Source organism: Triticum aestivum, chromosome 7D (genome assembly GCF_018294505.1).
Source record: "Triticum aestivum cultivar Chinese Spring chromosome 7D, IWGSC CS RefSeq v2.1, whole genome shotgun sequence".
Lineage (NCBI taxonomy): Eukaryota > Viridiplantae > Streptophyta > Magnoliopsida > Poales > Poaceae > Triticum > Triticum aestivum.
Window position 1 is genome coordinate 471,034,835 of NC_057814.1, and position 18,380 is coordinate 471,053,214.

Here is an 18,380-nt window from a genome sequence, read left to right on the forward strand (position 1 = left end):
TGATAGTAGTGACAGCAGCAATGGTAACAGTAATAGCGATAGCAGTAATTTTGTAGCAAGTGTAACAGTGGTGATAGCAGTAGTAACTTAGCAGAAACAAAATAGGACGAATTCGTAGGCATTGGATAGGTGACTTGTTGGATGATATTCATCATGAGACAGTTATAACCTAGGGCGATACGGCACTAGCTCCAGTTCATCGATATAATGTAGGCATGTATTCCGTAAATAGTCATACGTGCTTTATTAAAAGAACTTGCATGACATCTTTTGTCCTACCCTCCATGGCAGCGGGGTCCATATTGGAAACTAAGGGATATTAAGGCCTCCTTATAATAGAGAACCGGAACAAAGCATTAACACATAGTGAATACATGAACTAATCAAACTATGATCATCACCAAGAGTGGGCCCGGTTGTTGTCACTCCGGGGTTGTCGGATCATAACACGTAGTAGGTGACTATAACTTGCAAGATCGGATATAAAACATGGATATAATGATGAATTCATAAACGGTTCAGATCTTAGTTCATGGCACCCGGGCTCAAAGTGACAAGCATTAAGCATGGCAAAGTCATAGCAACATCAATCTAAGAACATAGTGGATACTAGGGATCAAGCCCTAACAAAACTAACTCGATTACATGATGAATCTCATCCAACTCCTCACCGACCAGCGAGCCTACGAAGGAATTACTCACTCCCAGTGGGGAGCATCATGGAATTGGCGATGGAGATTGGTTGATGATGACGAAGAACGAAGATCCCCCTCTCCGGAGCCCCAAACAGACTCCAGATCTGCCCTCCCGAGGAAAAACAGGGCTTGGCGGTGGCTCCGTCTCGTGGATCGCAATAATTCTTTCTCCCTGATTTTTTTCTCCGAAAATAGGAATTTATAGCGTCGGTTTCAGGGTCAGCGGGGCCACCAGGTGGGTACAACCCACCTGGGCGCGCCAGGAGAGGGGGCGCACCCTGGTGGGTTGTGCCCACCCAGGGGCCCCTCTCCGGTAGGTCTTGGCTCCAGAAATTCTCATTTATTCCATAAAAAATCCTCGCAAAGTTTCATTCCATTCCGAGAACTTTTATTTCTACACAAAAACAACACCATGGTAGTTCTGCTGAAAACAGTGTCAGTCCGGGGTTAGTTTCATTCAAATCATGCAAATTAGAGTCCAAAACAAGAGGAAAAGTGTGAGAAAAAGTAGATACATTGGAGACGTATCAAGGACGGGGAAGTCCTCGAACCGGCGTAGGGGCGCGGCGGCGGGCGGATCGGGGGACCGGTGACGGCGGATCGAGCCCGCGGAGGACGACGGGGACACATCGGCGGCCACCTCGCCCGCGTTGGGCGAAAAGGCCGCGATAAACCTCTTTTTGGCCATTGGCTCATTAAGCTCCCCGGCACACAGGCAAAGGTTGAGGATGGAGGCGCCGGCAATGGCGGCGACCTACCAATGCTTTCGGGGGGTGGTGTGTGTCTGTGTGAGCAGAGGTTTTGGGGAGTGTGTGGTGTGTGTGGAGGGGGGCAAGGTTGTGTTTGAGGAAATACTGCGGCAGCTGAAAATTTTACTAGGCGGGAGTAACAAGGCGGGGCTACTAAAAATTTGGATCAAGGGCGAGCAGATATTTTCGAGATTGCGAGGGATGCAGAGGCGGGAGTAAAATGCCGGGGCTACTGAAAATTTGAATAAAGGGACTGAAGCAGAGTGGGAGTATCAGAAATCGCACACGGTCCGCACATACTAATCGTGTGCTATCAAACAATAAAACCTTCCAGGCGGTAGATATTTTCAAGATTACGAGGCAGTAATACTGTGGACTGTAGCCGACGCACCTTCTCACGTAAGCCATAGGCGTACTGTACACCGACGGTGCTCTAGGATATTTTATACTGCAGCTCACATGGTTGGTGATAATAAATTGTGTGGGATCTACTTGATTTTCCATCTTGATTTGAATTACATAATGGGGTCACAGCGGCAATGCACGCTGTTTGAATTGCTAGACCTTTTTTCTTCTTATGTCCATGGGTTTATGCTTATGTCCCATGCAAGAAATGGGGATGAATTTTGAACACCACGACACCTTTGGGGACGAAACGATATCCATTGCCTCTTATTGCTTTCAAAAAAATTCTAGTGTCAACATAGAACAACAGGAGTGGTGTGTTAAGTTTTGGAATTTTTCGGGGTCCGTTTGGACACTTTTATACATTAACAGGGTTTCTAGGCATTTTATGTGCATAATTCAAATTTGAAATACATGCACATGCTCCAGTGCATATAAATTGGTTGAAAAATAAAATATGTGTCCTTGGGTTCATGCTTAGGTCCCATCCAAGAAATGGGAATGAATTTCAAACACCAGGGCACTGTTGATTGCTGGCAAAACGTTGAGATACCTGGTTTTTAAATTCTAGTAAATCTAAAACTCGTCTAAAATTCATGAAACTTGGCATGGAATCATGGAGTAGCATCAACATGCCGTGGTAAAAATTTTGTCCCATTTGGGGCAGGTTTGGGTATAAGCTTCTCACAAACCAGAGCTTCTCACAACAAGCCTGGTGATTTCGGTAGGGAACGTGTCACCTTTGGGGACGAAATGATATCCGTTGCCTCTTATTGCTTTCAAAAAAATTCTAGTGTCAACATAGAACAACAGGAGTGTTGTGTTAAGTTTTGGAATTTTTCGGGGTTCGTTTGGACATTTTTATACATTAACTAGGTTTTCTAGGCATTTTATGTGCATAATTCAAATTTGAAATACATGCACATGCTCTAGTGCATATTAATTAGTTGAAAAATCAAATATGTGTCCTTGGGTGCATGCTTAGGTCCCATCCAAGAAATGAGAATGAATTTCAAACACCAAGGCACTGTTGAATGACAGCAAAACAATGAGATATGTGGTTTTTAAATTCTAGTAAATACAAAACTCGTCTGAAATTCACGAAACTTGGCATGGTATCATGGAGCGGCATCAACATGTCGTGGTAAAAAATTTGTCCCATTTGGGGCAGGTTTGGGTATAAGCTTCTCACAAACCAGAGCTTCTCACAACAAGCCTGGTGGTTTCGGTAGGGAACGTGCCACCTTTGGGAACGAAACGATATCCGTTGCCTCTTATTGCTTTCAAAAAATTTCTAGTGTCAACAAAGAACAACAGGAGTGTTCTATTAAGTTTTTGGAATTTTTGGGGCTCGTTTGGACATTTTTATACATTAACTAGGTTTTCTAGGCATTTTATGTGCATAATTCAAATTTGAAATACATGCACATGCTCCAGTGCATATAAATTGGTTGAAAATCAAATAAGTGTCCTTGGGTGCATGCTTAGGTCCCATCCAAGAAATTTGAATGAATTTCAAACACCAGGGCATTGTTGATTGCCGGCAAAACATTGAGATAACTGGTTTTTAAATTCTAGTAAATCCAAAACTCGTCTGAAATTCATGAAACTTGGCATGGTATCATGGAGCGGCATCAACATGCCGTGGTAAAATTTTTGTCCCATTTGGGGCAGGTTTGGGTATAAGCTTCTCACAACAAGCCTCGTGGTTTCGGTAGGGGACGTGCCACCTTTGGGGACGAAACGATATTCGTTGCCTCTTATTGCTTTCAAAAAAATTCTAGTGTCAACATAGAACAACAGGAGTGTGGTGTTAAGTTTTTGAAATTTTCAGGGCTCGTTTGGACATTTTTATACATTCACTTGGTTTTCTAGGCATTTTATGTGCATAATTAATATTTGAAATACATGCACATGCTCCCGTGCATATAAATTGGTTGAAAAATCAAATATGTTTCCTTGGGTGCATGCTTAGGTCCCATCCAAGAAATGGTAATGAATTTCAAACACCAGGGCACTGTTGATTGCTGGCAAAACATTGAGATACCTGGTTTTTAAATTCTAGTAAATCCAAAACTCGTCTGAAATTCAAGAAACTTGGCATGGTACCATGGAGCGGTATCAACATGCCGTGGTAAAAAATTTGTCCCATTTGGGGCAGGTTTGGGTATGAGCTTCTCACAACAAGCCCGGTGGTTTCGGTAGGGAACGTGGCACCTTTGGGGACGAAACGATATCTGTTGCCTCTTATTACTTTCAAAAAAATTCTAGTGTCAACATAGAACAACAGGAGTGTTGTGTTAAGTTTTGGAATTTTTCGGGGTTCGTTTGGACATTTTTATACATTAACTGGGTTTTCTAGGCATTTTATGTGCATAATTCAAATTTGAAATACATGCACATGCTCCAATGCATATAAATTGGTTGAAAAACAAATATGTGTCCTTGGGTGCATGCTTAGGTCACATCCAAGAAATGGGAATGAATTTCAAACACCAGGGCACTGTTGATTGCCGGCAAAATGTTGAGATACCTGGTTTTTAAATTCTAGTAAATCCAAAACTCGTCTGAAATTCATGAAACTTGGCATGGTATCATGGAGCGGCATCAACATGCCGTGGTAAAAATTGTGTCCCATTTGGGGCAGGTTTGCGTATAAGCTTCTCACAAACCAGAGCTTCTCACAACAAGCCTAGTGGTTTCGGTAGGGAACGTGCCACCTTTGGGGACGAAATGATATCCGTTGCCTCTTATTGCTTTCAAAAAATTTCTAGTGTCAACATAGAACAACAGGAGTGTTGTGTTAAGTTTTGGAATTTTTGGGGCTCGTTTGGACATTTTTATACATTAACTGGGTTTTCTAGGCATTTTATGTGCATAATTCAAATTTGAAATACATGCACATGCTCTAGTGCATATAAATTGGTTGAAAAATCAAATATGTGTCCTTGGGTGCATGCTTAGGTCCCATCCAAGAAATGGGAATGAATTTCAAACACCAGGGCACTGTTGATTGCCAGCAAAACGTTTACCTGGTTTTTAAATTCTAGTAAATCCAAAACTCGTCCGGTGCGTAGGTTCATCGGGAAGCGTGTGAGCTGTTCAACGCAGGATTTGTGCATCTCTTCAACGCAAACGGTTCAGTTAAGTAGTAAAGCGGCAGAAAGTAAACCAAAAAATATACATGTTGCCACACGCCCCGTGTGTCGTGCGAGCAGGCGTGAGTTGACAGGACGCATGCGAGCAGTCCGCCATGCAGGCATACCAGGAGGCGTGCGTGCAGGTGTGCGTATTGACGAGGAGGCGTGCGAGTAGCTGTGTGAAATGATGGTAGGAATGGCAGAAATCCGTCGCGCAGGCTCACCGGGAGGCGAGACAGCTTTTGACCGCAGCCTGCCTCGCTCCCACTGGTCCGTATTAATTGCGTGCCCGAGTCGTCGGCCATAATAGGCGGTCGCACCCCCGGTCCACAGTGGTCACCAACGTCTGGACTCTGGAGTGTATGACGATGCCGCCGAAGCGCACCATCAGAGGGAGTGGCATCCCCGGGGCTGGTGAAGCACCCGCGCAACGCGTGAAGCTGGCCACAGAGGTTTCCGTCACCACCGACGAGGTCTCGCACGGGCAGCAATACGACCTTGACTTCATCGGCGCTGTCGTGCCCCCCAGCCGGAGCCGGAGGTCAACAGCAACTCCGGCAACGATTGCGACTCCGACGGAAAACCGGTTAGTCATCTATATACCCATTTGTGCGGCAAACATATCATGTGTTTTCTCTGGTTAATCCCCCCCACCCCGCCCCTCGATAATTTTTTGGAATACAAATCCTATGGTTATGTTCTCTCAGTCCATGAAATCAGTGTAATTACGATCCGTTAGATGCACGTAGTGTATTGATTGTTTGAATGTTATCCGTATAGAGTTCATGATTAATTGTTTGTTTTGTACAAATGATTTTTGCTAATAGTCCGACTAGGTTTAGCTTGCATGCTAATAATTCGTGGCCAAATCTTGAGAATTGATTTTGAATGTGCTACATATATGTTTGTGCCTTTTTCTTCCTGATCTTGAGAATTGATTTCGAATGTTCTACATGTTATGCCATTTTTTCTTTCAGATTGGTATGTACACGGATGAGGCTCCGACCAGCGCCGCCGCCGGATGTAGATCTTGGACCCGACTGTGCGGCTAGAAGCGCCCCCTGGACCTGAGGAACCAGTAGAATCTCCGGTGGACCGCATCAGCGATCTTCCGGACGGCATCCTTGGGGAGATCATATCCCTTCTCCCCACCAAGGATGGCTACTACACACAAGTCCTCGCATCTCAGTGGTGCACTCTGTGGTGCATCGCGCCTCTTAATCTCGATTGTCGTCAGCTATCTGTCGATGATGATTCTGAACTCCTCGGAGGCATCATCTCCTCCCACGAGGGCTCCATTCAACGCATCTGCATCCCGGCATGCTACCTGCTGGACATACCCTGCACGGTGGCCGCCTGGCTGACATCCCGTCAATTCGATAAACTCCAACAGCTTGAGTTCTACCATTACTACAGCGATAGGTTACCACCAAGAGTTGCATCTGTGCCCTCACCAACGATGCCCATCTCATGGTTTTCCTCCTCTCTCCACACCGCCACCTTGGCCCGGTGCCATCTAGCAGACTATCTGGTACAAATGCTTCGACTGCCACTGCTGAAAAAACTTGCGCTTGTGTTGGTTGATCTATCAGTGGCCTCACTTCATAGCATCATCCACTCTAGCTGCCCTGCACTGCAGCGTTTGGTGCTTGTTTTTGGACTAGGAATCCAAATCCCTTGTCTCAAAGTAAAGTCGTCTCACCTTGTAAGCATTGGAATTCATTTTGAAGGACAGGAGCTCATCATCGAAGACGCCCCTTCACTTCAAAGGTTGCTCCTTGATTGTTGTTATAAACCTTCACAAATAACTGTGGTCTCTGCGCCTAAACTGGAGACCTTGGGTGCAATTAGTGATCCGTTTGAATGGTTCGAGATGGTGTTTGCCTCCACACCTATTGAGGTACTGTATATTATTCACGTACACTTTTGTAATTTGCATTTTTCATTTGTGCGCATAAGTTAAGTATCATCTTGGAGTACACTTTCAGTGCTAATATTATTGAAGCGCTTGTCCATCCTATTAGTGGTGGTGGATTCTGTCAAGACCTTATATATCAGTTTGTGGTGTTTTGATCTCAACATCATTATTGCCTTGCTGTAATGCTTTCCATGTCTGGAGAATTTGTATATAAAGGTGATGATTTCACGCACATTGAAATCCCATATATAATGTACTATAATTAATCGTTCAGCTATCACTCTTTCAACATAATCTTTTTTAGACATTAACTGTTTTCATTCTTCATCTCTATTTAGGCACTAACACATGGAGAAAAAGGTATAACCAATCGATGGTTCAAGAAGCACCGGGATTTTCTCAGATCTCATGACATTTGTTTGAAGACAGTAACACTGGAAGGATATGCATCCAACAATACAAACACTAGCTTTGTCACATTCTTCATGTTGAATGCGAGGGCACTATTATCCGTGAGGATTAAGTTTTTCAATAAGAAATTTCTTACGGCTGCAAGTGTTGAACAACATAAAAAGAAGTTTCAGGTGGACCTAAGGGCTTCTGAACATGCCCGGCTTCTATTTACAACAACTTGTCATCATGGACCAGTAGAATTTCTGGCCGGGGATCTTGATTTTATGGATAAACCGGTCCATTTGATTGTGACTGCCGAAAACTTTGGTTGAGTTAGATGCCATTGTCCTGTTCAATCTGGATTTTGACTAAACCTGATAGCAATTAATCCTCGTGCTTTTGTACTGTTTGTTAGCTGGAGTTAGATATTGTTGCCCTTTTCAACTCGGCTTTGACCCATATTTTCTTTCATACTGGGCTAATGGCTTGCCATTTCTTTAATTAAGACATAAATATTATAAGCATTCACAACATAGGGAAAGAACATCACTCTCGCGGGATCCTTGAGATCTTTGTTCATTACAGAACCGCAAGTTCTTAGTGCCCACCAGCACCCACAAACTTATATTCAGCTTGCACACCAAATGGGTTGTAATTCTTAATAAGAAAAGGTGCATGGTAGTCACAGATTTGGATATATCATTTGGGACCCACGAGAAAAAAGCCTATCTATGGCAGTGTTGACTCGACAGTAAACATTGAGAAACCTGGTTTTAAAATTACTGTAAATCCAAAACTCGCCTCAAAATCATGAAACTTGGCATGGTGTTATGTCATAGCACCAACATGTTGTGGTAAAAAATTAGTCCAATTTGGGACAAGTTTTGGTACAAACTTGTTACAAACCGGAGCTTCTCTCAAAAAGGCTCATGGTTCCGAGAGGGACCTTGTCACCTATGTGTGCGAAACGACATACGATGTCTCTTCCCGCCTTGATTTATTTTACAGAGGCAACATGCAACTATATATAGTAGCGTCGTCCTAAAAATATGAAATTATTCATAGTTCGTTTTGCCTTTTTATACATTATTTGAGTTTCCTAGGCATTTTGGAACATACTTTCGTGTGTGCAAAGGTCATGTGTGTACTAGCCACATATGTAATTCGATGTTCAATCTGTTTATGGAATCAAGTCCTTATAAGTTGTAAGTACATATGCTGTTGTTCTGTGTGCAATGACATCGCACATGGACCATACTGGGGAACCGTCGGTGATGATTTCATCAATCACTGACAATTGTATACCACCAAGCATTTGCCCACAACACACACGCCTTATTAGCAGCAATCGTCTGTGTTATTATCGGTCTTCGCACACATTTCTGATTACAGACCTGTGTGCCGCGTATCACACACATCTTGTTATATTGAACCATTTCTGTTCTCTTGGCTCAAAGCAAACAGTTCATCCGAGTGAACCGCATGCCGTATATCGCACACACCTTGATCTGGCTGACCGTTTCTTTTGTGTTGCCTAATCACAAACAGATCATTCGAGTGAACCGTATGCTGTATATCACACACACCTTCATCTGGTTGCCTGTTGTTCCTCATCGCAAACAGTTAACTGAGCTGAACCGTATGCCCTGCATCGCACACGCAACTAAAATCTGAACCATGTTTGATGCATCCTCCATCGCAAATGTTTTGCACCTTTTTTGACGGGTTTTTTACACCACCGTTTGCGATTATGGCATTGCACACAGTTTCGTCGAAGGGTCTCTGATCGTAGTGTCGCGTTAGCAGCATCATGCAGTAGCGTTTATATGATTTTTGGTACTAGCCTATTAACCTAGAGCCCAGTGTCAGTTCCTGTTTTTTCCTTGTTTTAGAGTTTCGAGGAAAAGGAATACCAAACGGAATAAAACTTTCGCGGTGATTTTTCTTGGACCAGAAGACACCCAGGAGACTTGGAGTGCAAGTCAGAAGAGCCACGAGGCGGCCACAAGGGTGGGGGGTGCACCCAAGGGGGTAGGGCGCGCCCCCGACCTTGTGGGCCCCTCGGTGACCCCCTGACCTAGATCTTCCTCCTATATATTCTCAAATATCCCAAAAACTTTCAGGAGAGCCACAAAACCACTTTTCCACCGCCGCAACCTTCTGCACCCGTTAGATCCCATCTAGGGGCCTTTTCTGGCATACTGCTGGAGGGGGATTCAATCACGGAGGGCTTCTACATCAACACCATTGCCTCTCCGATGAAGCGTGAGTAGTTTACCACAGACCTACAGGTCCATAGCTAGTAGCTAGATGGCTTCTTCTCTCTCTCTCTTTGATTCTCAATACAAAGTTCTCCTCGATGTTCTTGGAGATCTATTCGATGTAATACTCTTTTGCGGTGTGTTGGCCGAGATCCGATGAATTGTGGATTTATGATCATATTATCTATGAATATTATTTGAATCTTCTCTGAATTCTTATGTGCATGATTTGATATCTTTGCAAGTCTCTTCAAACTATCGATTTGGTTTGGCTAACTAGATTGGTTTTTCTTGCAATGGGAGAAGTGCCTAGCTTTGGGTTGAATCTTGCGGTGTCCTTTCCCAGTGACAGTAGGGGCAGCAAGGCACGTATTGTATTGTTGCCATCGAGGATAACAAGATGGGGTTTTCATCATATTTCTTGAGTTAATCCCGCTACATCATGTCATTTTACTTAATGCGTTACTATGTTCCTATGAACTTGATACTCTAGATGCAGACAGGAGTCGATCGATGTGTGGAGTAATAGTAGTAGATGCAGAATCGTTTCGGTCTACTTGACACGGACATGATGCCTATATTCATGATCATTGCCTTAGATATCGTCATAACTTTGCGCTTTTCTATCAATTGCTCGGCAGTAATTTGTTCACCCACCGTAATAATTCCTATCTTGATAGAAGCCTCTAGTGAAACCTATGGCCCCCGGGTCTATTTTCCATCATATAAGTTTTCGATCTAAAATTTTAGTTTCCTATTTACTTTCTTTGCAATCTTTTACTTTCCGTTCTATAAACCAAAAATACCAAAAATATTACTTGCCATTTATCCATCTATATCAGATCTCACTTTGCAAATAACCGTGAAGGGATTGACAACCCCTTTATCGTGTTGGGTGCAAGTTGGTGTTTGTATGTGCAGGTATTCGGTGGCTTGTTGCATTTTCTCCTACTGGATTGATACCCTAGTTCTCAAAAGCTGAGGGAAATACTTACTCTACTTTGCTGCATCACCATTTCCTCTTCAAGAGAAAAACCAACGCAAGCTCAAGAGGTAGCAACCGACCAGCTATATCTTCGCACGCAAAGAAGTGCGTCCTTATCCTCCCTGACCGCTGGGACCCACCCGGTCAAAGCGTACGTAGCATTGTCTGTCTGGTCGCAAACATGTACGTACATACTGGTCGATCGGTCTCTCTGCAAGTATGAACCATGGCCGAGTAAGTAGCGGCACGTGTCGTTGTAGAGCACCCGACATAGCAGTTCACGAAGTCCCGTCTAAGTCCTGTACACGTACGTACAGCCACATGGCAAAAAATACGGCCACGTATGTACATATATACGGGCGGGGTCTCGAGCGCGTACTCGCGCATATATACGGACGGCCAGGGCTTGTGTCGGATGGCAGTAACGGTGTCTTGTTAATCGGGCACCGAACTGGCTGGGTCGGAACGGAAAAACAGTGTCTTGTTCATCGGGAGGCAACCGACTGGGTCGGAATGCGTCCTGTTCAACGGGAGCCAACCGGCTTGCACGGAACAGCCGAAACGGGGTCTGGCGTATAGTAGAACAGATGAAACGGCCCTATGTTCGACCAGCCTGTTGGGGAATGCAGTATTTCAAAAAAATTGCCTACGATCACGCAAGATCTATCTAGGAGATGCATAGCAACGAGCGGGGAGAGTGTGTCCACGTACCCTCGTAGACCGAAAGCGGAATCGTTTAGTAACGCGGTTGATGTAGTCGAACGTCTTCGCGATCCAACCGATCCAAGCACCGAACGTACGGCACCTCCGCGTTCAGCACACGTTCAGCTCGGTGACGTCCCTCAAACTCTTGATCCAGTTCATGCCAAGGGAGAGTTCCGTCAGCACGACGGCGTGGCGACGGTGATGATGAAGTTACCGGCGCAGGGCTTCGCCTAAGCACTACGACGATATGACCGAGGTGTGTAACTGTGGAGGGGGGACCGCACACGGCTAAGAGAAACTTGTGTGTTGTTGTGCCTTTGGGGTCCCCCCTGCCCCCATATATAAAGGAGGGGAGGAGGAGGCCGGAAAATAAGGGCACGCCAGGGAGAGGGGAGTCCTACTAGGACTCCAGTCCTAGTAGGATTCGGCCCCACCCTTTTTCCTTCTACCGGAGGGGAAAAAGGGGAAGGAGAGGGAGTAGGAGAAGGAAAGGGGGTGGCGCCCCCTTCCCAAGTCCAATTCGGCCTCCTCCCTTGTGGGGGGCGCACCAGCCCCTTGTGGGCTGGTTAGCCTCCCTCCTATGGCCCATAAGGCCCATATCTTTCCTCGGGGGTTCCGGTAACCCCTCCGGTACTCCGGTATGTACCCGATACACTCCGGAACCCTTCCGGTGTCCGAATACTACCTTCCAATATATCAATCTTTACCTCTTGACCATTTCGAGACTCCTCGTCATGTCCGCGATCTCATCTGGGACTCCGAACAACCTTCGGTCATCAATTCACATAAACTCATAATACAAATCGTCATCGAACGTTAAGCATGCGGACCCTACGGGTTCGAGAACTATGTAGACATGACCGAGACACATCTCTGGTCAAAAACCAATAGCGGAACCTGGATGCTCATATTGGCTCCTACATATTCTACGAAGATCTTTATCGGTCAAACCGCATAACAACATACGTTATTCCCTTTGTCATCGGTATGTTACTTGCCCGAGATTCAATCGTCGGTATCATCATACCTAGTTCAATCTCGTTACCGGCAAGTCTCTTTACTCGTTCCGTAATGCATCATCCCTTAACTAACTCATTAGTCACATTGCTTGCAAGGCTTATAGTGATGTGCATTACCGAGAGGGCCCAGAGATACCTCTCCGATACACCGAGTGACAAATCCTAATCTTGATATATGCCAACCCAACAAACACCTTCGGAGATACCTATAGAGTATCTTTATAATCACCCAGTTACGTTGTGACATTTGATAGCACACAAGGTGTTCCTCCGGTATTCAGGAGTTGCATAATCTCATAGTCAGTGGAACATGTATAAGTCATGATGAAAGCAATAGCAATAAAACTAAACGATCATTATGCTAAGCTAACGGATGGGTCTTGTCCATCACATCATTCTCTAATGATGTGACCCTGTTCATCAAATGACAACACATCTCTATGGTCAGGAAACATAACCATCTTTGATTAACAAGCTAGTCAAGTAGAGGCATACTAGGGACACTCTGTTTTCTCTATGTATTCACACATGTACTAAGTTTCCAGTTAATACAATTCTAGCATGAATAATAAACATTTATCATGATATAAGGAAATATAAATAACAACTTTATTATTGCCTCTAGGCATATTTCCTTCACAACCACGGTCGAAATGGGATCCTGTTCATCGAGAGGGACCTTGTCACCTATGTGTGTGAAATGACATACGCTGTCTCTTCCCGCCTTGATTTATTTTACAGAGGCAACATGCAACTATATATAGTAGCGTCGTCCTAAAAATATGAAATTATTCACTGTTCGTTTTGCCTTTTTATACATTATTTGAGTTTCCTAGGCATTTTGGAACATACTTCCGTGTGTGCAAAGGTCATGTGTGTACTAGCCACATATGTAATTCGATGTTCAATCTATTTATGGAATCAAGTCCTTATAAGTTGTAAGTACATATGATGTTGTTCTATGTGCAATGACATCGCACACGGACCATACCGGGGAACCCGTCGGTGATGATTTCATCAATCGCTGACAATTGTATACCACCAAGCGTTTGCCCACAACACACACGCCTTATTAGCAGCAATCGTATGTGTTATTATCGGTCTTCGCACACATTTCTGATTACAGACCTGTTTGCCGCGTATCACACACATCTTGTTATATTGAACCATTTCTATTCTCTTGGCTCAAAGCAAACAGTTCATCCGAGTGAACCGCATGCCGTATATCGCACACCTTGATCTGGCTGACCGTTTCTTTTGTGTTGCCTAATCACAAACAGTTCATCCGAGTGAGCCGTATGCTATATATCACACACACCTTCATCTGGTTGCCCGTTTCTTTTGTTCCTCCTCATCGCAAACAGTTAATTTAGCTGAACCGTATGCCCTGCATCGCACACGCAACTAAAATCTGAACCGTGTTTGATGCATCCTCCATCGCAAATGTTTTGCACCTTTTTTGACGGGTTTTTTACACCACCGTTTGTGATTATGGCATCGCACACAGTTTCGTCGAAGGGTCTCTGATCGTAGTGTCGCGTTAGCAGCATCATGCCGTAGTGTTTATATGATTTTTGGGACTAACCTATTAACCTAGAGCCCAGTGTCAGTTCCTGTTTTTTCCTTGTTTTAGAGTTTCGCGGAAAAGGAATACCAAACGGAGTCGAAACGGAATAAAACTTTCGCGATGATTTTTCTTGGACCAGAAGACACCCAGGAGACTTGGAGTGCAAGTCAGAAGAGCCACGAGGCGGCCACAAGGGTGGAGGGTGCACCCAAGGGGGTAGGGCGCGCCCCCGACCTTGTGGGCCCCTCGGTAACCCCCTGACCTAGATCTTCCTCCTATATATTCTCAAATATCCCAAAAACTTTCAGGAGAGCCACGAAACCACTTTTCCACCGCCGCAACCTTCTGCACCCGTGAGATCCCATCTAGGGGCCTTTTCCGGCATACTTCTGGAGGGGGATTCGATCACGGAGGGCTTCTACATCAACACCATTGCCTCTTCGATGAAGCGTGAGTAGTTTACCACAGACCTACAGGTCCATAGCTAGTAGCTAGATGGCTTCTTCTCTCTCTTTGATTCTCAATACAAAGTTCTCCTCGATGTTCTTGGAGATCTATTCGATGTAATACTCTTCTGCGGTGTGTTGGCCGAGATCCGATGAATTGTGGATTTATGATCATCTTATCTATGAATATTATTTGAATCTTCTCTGAATTCTTATATGCATGATTTGATATCTTTGCAAGTCTCTTCAAACTATCAATTTGGTTTGGCCAACTAGATTGGTTTTTCTTGCAATGGGAGAAGTGTTTAGCTTTGGGTTGAATCTTGCGGTGTCCTTTCCCAGTGACAGTAGGGGCAGCAAGGCACGTATTGTATTGTTGCCATTGAGGATAACAAGATGGGTTTTCATCATATTGCTTGAGTTAATCCCGCTACATCATGTCATTTTACTTAATGCGTTACTATGTTCTTATGAACTTAATACTCTAGATGTAGGCATGAGTCGGTCGATGTGTGGAGTAATAGTAGTAGATGCAGAATCGTTTCGGTCTACTTGACACGGACATGATGCCTATATTCATGATCATTGCCTTAGATATCGTCATAACTTTGCGCTTTTCTATCAATTGCTCGGCAGTAATTTGTTCACCCACCATAATAATTCCTATCTTGAGAGAAGCCTCTAGTGAAACATATGGCTCCCGGGTCTATTTTCCATCATATAAGTTTCCGATCTAAAATTTTAGTTTCCTATTTACTTTCTTTGCAATCTTTTACTTTCCGTTCTATAAACCAAAAATACCAAAAATATTACTTGCCCTTTATCCATCTATATCAGATCTCACTTTGCAAATAACCGTGAAGGGATTGATAACCCCTTTATCGTGTTGGGTGCAAGTTGGTGTTTGTTTGTGCAGGTATTCGGTGGCTTGTTGCATTTTCTCCTACTGGATTGATACCTTGGTTCTCAAAAGCTGAGGGAAATACTTACTCTACTTTGCTGTATCACCCTTTCCTCTTCAAGGGAAAAACCAACGCAAGCTCAAGAGGTAGCAACCGACCAGCTATATCTTCGCACGCAAGGAAGTGCGTCCTTATCCTCCCTGACCACTGGGACCCACCCGGTCAAAGCGTACGTAGCGTTGTCTGTATGGTCGCAAACATGTACGTACATACTGGTCGATCGGTCTCTCTGCAAGTATGAACCGTGGCCGAGTAAGTAGCGGCACGTGTCATTGTAGAGCACCTGACATAGCAGTTCACGAAGTCCCGTCTAAGTCCTGTACATGTACGTACAGCCACATGGCAAAAAATACGGCCACGTATGTACATATATACGGGCGGGGTCTCGAGCGCGTACTCGCGCATATATACGGACGGCCAGGGCTTGTGTACATGGAGAGGCAACGGACGGCAGCAACGGTGTCCTATTAATCGGGCAGCGAACCGGCTAGGTCGGAACGGAAAAAATAGTGTCCTGTTCATCGGGAGGCAACCGACTGGGTCGGAATGCGTCCTGTTCAACGGGAGCCAACCGGCTTGCACGGAACAGCCGAAACGGGGTCTAGCATACTGTAGAACAGAGGAAACAGCCCTCTGTTCGACCAGCCTGTTGGGGAATGCAGTATTTCAAAAAATTTGCCTACAATCACGCAAGATCTATCTAGGAGATGCATAGCAACGAGCAGGGAGAGTGTGTCCACGTACCCTCGTAGACCGAAAGCGGAAGCGTTCAGTAACGCGGTTGATGTAGTCGAACGTCTTCGCGATGCAACCGATCCAAGCACCAAACGTACGGCACCTCCGCGTTCAGCACACGTTCAGCTCAGTGGCATCCCTCGAACTCTTGATCCAGTTGAGGCCGAGGTAGAGTTCCGTCAGCACGACGGTGTGGCGACGGTGATGATGAAGTTACCGGCGCAGGGCTTCGCCTAAGCACTACGACGATATGACCGAGGTGTGTAACTGTGGAGGAGGCACCGCACACGGCTAAGAGAAACTTGTGTGCTGTTGTGCCTTTGGGGTCCCCCCTGCCCCTGTATATAAAGGAGGGGAGGAGGAGGCCGGCCAATAAGGGCGCGCCAGGGAGAGGGGAGTCCTACTAGGACTCCAGTCCTAGTAGGATTCGGCCCCACCCTTTTTTCCTTCTACCAGAGGGGGAAAAGGGGAAGGAGAGGGAGTAGGAGAAGGAAATGGGGGTGGCGCCCCCTTCCCAAGTCCAATTCGGCCTCCTCCCTTGTGGGGGGCGCACCAGCCCCTTGTGGGCTGGTTAGCCTCCCTCCTATGGCCCATAAGGCCCATATCTTTCCTCGGGGGGTTCCGGTAACCCCTCTGGTACTCCGGTATGTACCCAATACACTCCGGAACCATTCCGGTGTCCGAATACTACCTTCCAATATATCAATCTTTACCTCTCGACCATTTCGAGACTCCTCGCAATGTCCGTGATCTCATCCGGGACTCCGAACAACCTTCGGTCATCAAATCACATAAACTCATAATACAAATCGTCATCGAACGTTAAGCGTGCGGACCCTACGGGTTCGAGAACTATGTAGACATGACCGAGACACATCTCTGGTCAAAAACCAATAGCGGAACCTGGATGCTCATATTGGCTCCTACATATTCTACGAAGATCTTTATCGGTCAAACCGCATAACAACATACATTATTCCCTTTGTCATCGGTATGTTACTTGCCCGAGATTCAATCGTCGGTATCATCATACCTAGTTCAATCTCGTTACCGGCAAGTCTCTTTATTCGTTCCGTAATGCATCATCCCGTAACTAACTCATTAGTCACATTGCTTGCAAGGCTTATAGTGATGTGCATTACCAAGAGGGCCCAGAGATACCTCTCTGATACACGGAGTGACAAATCCTAATCTTGATCTATGCCAACCCAAAAAACACCTTCGGAGACACCTGTAGAGCATCTTTATAATCACCCAGTTACATTGTGACATTTGATAGCACACAAGGTGTTCCTCCGGTATTCGGGAGTTGCATAATCTCATAGTCAGAGGAACATGTATAAGTCATGATGAAAGCAATAGCAATAAAACTAAACGATCATTATGCTAAGCTAACGGATGGGTCTTGTTCATCACATCATTCTCTAATGATGTGATCCCGTTCATCAAATGACAACACATGTCTATGGTCAGGAAACATAACCATCTTTGATTAACGAGCTAGTCAAGTAGAGGAATACTAGGCTCTGTTTTGTCTATGTATTCACACATGTACTAAGTTTCCGGTTAATACAATTCCAGCGTGAATAATAAACATTTATCATCATATAAGGAAATATAAATAACAACTTTATTATTGCCTCTAGGGCATATTTCCTTCAGTCTCCCACTTGCACTAGAGCCAGTAATCTAGTTCACATCGCCATGTGATTTAACACCAATAGTTCACATCACCATGTGATTAGTTCACATCGGCATGTGACTAATACCCAAAGGGTTTTACTAGAGTCAATAATCTAGTTCACATCGCTATGTGATTAACACCCAAATAGTACTAAGGTGTGATCATGTTTTGCTTGTGAGAGAAGCTTAGTCAATGGGTCTGTCACATTCAGAGCCGTATGTATTTTGCAAATTTTCTATGTCTACAATGCTCTGCATGTAGCTACTCTAGCTTATTGCTCCCACTTTCAATATGTATCCAAATTGAGACTCAGAGTCATCCGAATCGGTGTAAAAGCTTGCATCGGCGTAACTCTTTACGACGAACTCTTTATCACCTCCATAACTGATAAATATCTCCTTAGTGTTCTAAGGATAATTTTGACCGCTGTCAAGTGATCCACTCCTGGATCAATATCATACACCCTTGCCAAACTCATAGCAAGGTACACAATAGGTTTGGTACACAGCATAGCATACTTTATAGAACCTATGGCTGAGGCATAGGGAATGACTTTCATTCTCTTTCTATTTTCTGTCATGGTCGTGTTTTGAGTCTTACTCAACTTTACACCTTGCAATACAGGCAAGAACTCCTTCTTTGACTGTTCCATTTTGAACTACTTCAAAATCTTGTCAAGTTATGTACTCATTGAAAAGTCTTATCAAGCGTCTTGA